The sequence below is a fragment of the Triticum aestivum genome, chromosome 2A (assembly GCF_018294505.1).
Source record: "Triticum aestivum cultivar Chinese Spring chromosome 2A, IWGSC CS RefSeq v2.1, whole genome shotgun sequence".
Lineage (NCBI taxonomy): Eukaryota > Viridiplantae > Streptophyta > Magnoliopsida > Poales > Poaceae > Triticum > Triticum aestivum.
Window position 1 is genome coordinate 32,447,182 of NC_057797.1, and position 3,387 is coordinate 32,450,568.

Genomic DNA, 3,387 nt, shown 5'->3' on the forward strand with positions numbered 1-3,387 from the left:
GGGCATGTCCGTGATTCGAACCTAATAGATTCATGAAGTGCCTTCAGCAGGTTTTGTATTCGCCGCGGTCGACAATCTGACTCTTCAAGAGTGAAAACATTCTCCTCATAGCACAGTTAGCATACAGATACAGGTAAGGATTGAAACCAATCATACACTGTCACTACAATGGGATTGGCTAACACACTGTCACTACAATGGGACTATTCAGACATCTTTATCTTTTACTTCTTTTACTCCTATAAAATACTCATTTGGTGATGATGATGTGCCTGCAATCCATCATTTCTGACCAACAGATCTGCATCTAATGATTGTGATGTAAGTTGTGGCATTTTTGCAACAAGACCCCACTTCTCTACTCCAATTTGCAGAAACCCCTTGGTATCTTGAAACCAACCACATCCCTCTCTTACCTCATCAAAATAGCCACGAGAAATATATTTTGATTGAAACCTAATAGGAGTATATTTTTAGTGATATATATACCAAAACTAGAGTGTTTTTCTTTCAAGTTTGTGAACATGTATTATTCTACTTTGGATCCGTTGCAACGCACGGGCACATTGCTAGCTAGTAACAACCATGGTTTTGGGTACCGGGCGGTAAATTCGGTTACCGCCCGGTAACCGCGTTTCCCGATACCCCACGATAATTCTGTATCTCGAGCAAAAAAAATAGAACTTTTTGAATTTTTTTGAATTTAAACTTCTAAGTTCTAGTTAAATTAGGCATAGCTCTAGCACAAACACAATCTTGTTCTTGTCCAAGTGGCAAGGATCCTTGTCCAGCAACAGCGCGTCATGTGTTCGGGGTCAGCCGGCTGCACTTTTTCCTTTTTGATTTTTGAAGAATACACGCCACACTGTATGCTGTAATTTCTACAAAAAATATGTGCGTGCAAGGGTCGAACTAGCGACCTGCAAGTGCGTGAGTGGAGCAGACCTGTTCACCACTGCGCTAGTACCAGTGCACAGCACATTTGGTGTTCAAAATATATGTATTATGGTCTTAAAAAATTTTGAATTCAAACTTCAATTCAAAATTCGCTCGAAATTTTTTTCGGTATTTCGTGGTTACCGTGGTTACCGTGGTAACCGAGTTTACCGCCCCCCCTCGAGAAAAATATTCCATTCGGAATCCAAAACCTTGGTAACAACTAACAAGGCAGTGCACTCAGTAGACAGTGCAGTAAACAGTAAGTACCTAAGGGCTTCCTCTGTGAAGTTAGTAGCATCGGAGCAGGAGAGCCAACTAATGTGGCAGGAAGCTCAAGCACATGTTTTCTCAAAACAAAAAATCAGACTTAATATCTAAAAATGGAGATGTACACAACATGGAAATCCAATAGAACGCTTATAGTATAAGATGGTAAAAAAAATAGGAGCTAGCCAGAAAAGATTTAAGTATAACGTTATGAAAATTGATCTGGTATATTAACTGTTGTAGGATACTGTTCTCCTATGGAAAGCACACATAAGACATAACAGAGCAAAAACAAATGCAGGCGAGACAATATCTTTAGGTTGCCGCTGTCTTTTTATTTTCCTCTCCAGGCATGCTTCTGTTTTGTCGAACCTAAAGCAGGACCACTGTCTTTAGGTTCTCCTTTGCATGTACTCCCCCTGTCCCTCAATATAAGATGTTTTTGCAGTTCAATTTTGAAAGCACATCTTTTGCTTGGACACACCCAGAACCAAAAGTTCAAAGTGAATTTCAAAGTATAAATCAGGCAGATATTCTAAATAGAAGGTCCTTACCAAATCTCCAGGAACCATCAGTACATTTCCCAGTAAAATAACTCCATGTCCATTTTGAAGAGTTATATTCAAATCTGTCAGACAACTCATAAGCACAGCAGTAAGGGCACGTTCGGTGTCACTCCGCTCCACGGCTCCGCTCCCGGAGCGGACGGAGCTGTAATTAAAAATCTTGGAGCGAGCAAAAAGCTGCTCCGCAGATCCTAGGATTTTAAGGAGCTGGTCGATTGCCGAATGGATCTTAAGTGATTATGTTTTTCATCTCTTGAAAACTGTAAGTATGTTTAACTGATTGTAATGGTCCATTCTAAATAATTTCACATAATTCATTTAACAAAGATAGCTAAAGCATAAAAACTAGAACTAGAACAAGACTTTTATGTTTAAGTAAAATCGAAACGTAAAAAGAGAGGCTTCAACAGAAAAGAAATGTGTTCTGTTTTCAAGAAAAAGAACGCACTGGCACAAGTAACAGAAGTCAATACTATCCATTGGCAAACAAAATAAATATAAACATTGTAAAGAAGTAAATGGCATTCATATAAGAAAAGAAGGACCTCAAGCTCTTCCTCAGCTTTACGCTTACAAGCTGTAGTTTCTGTTTGTCCCAGATTACTCCCAGGGATATGCTCCAGCGATAATATTTGACCTGAAACAGTTAAATCTTTCTGATTTGTCTTCACTTGATGAGATGCCATTCGGTGAACTCCATTAGATACTGTTAGAAGAGCTGAAGAGGAAACAGTGTGATTATTTAAAGCAACCTCGGCAGGTTTCTGAAGTGAACTATATATAAATAAGAGTCCAGTCGATTTGCAGGTGGAAGAACAACAGTTGAATTGGGAACCATTCAACCATTCAACATGCACCCTGTCAATTTAAAAATATCATACGCGGCATGCTTCTCAGCAACAGTTGTACTTTGTAGATAGTTCCCCAGAAGTCGCCATTAAACCAGTTCTGCATGGTGATTTGTGCACACTTCGGAAATATGGCTAGTTTCTTCACCGGCAAAGTAAAAGCCACTGTAGAATTTCTTTCAGCAGACGAGGATCTGAAAGAAGTTGCCTGGCATCACTGGGCACACCTACTGCTTGAGCGTCAGTGGAAACTGTATGCCTTTAAAACTGCGCGGACTTCTTTGCCAGCTGTTCTGGAAGCTGAGCTTCTTGAGTATGGGTGATCCCAGTTCTCCAAACCCCATAAAGTAAAAACAATGGAATGGCCTTGAGTAGTCTAAGAAATCACTAGGATTAGGGCGTACAAGAACCTTCTCACGTGAAGATTGCTCCAGCTGAATCAACAAGGAAAACATATATTAGAACACAGTTCTTATAAGATTCAGAAAATGGATATGGCTCAAGCAAAGCTTTCCAGTCTGCTATTATTTCATCTACTGCCTACAGCTAGTCATTGAATTGAACTGACATTAAAAGCACAATAAATTAATAGCAGCTTTTTTTAGAGTAACAACACTTTATTCAGATAGAAACATTGGTACACAGATTTTCCCTGATAAGGTCAGGGATTACACCACGATAGAGTTTTTTGGGGGGGAGGAAAACGGGAGGGGAGATTCCTACCTACAGATTTTTATAGAAAAAACATAAGCAAAACACTTACTGGG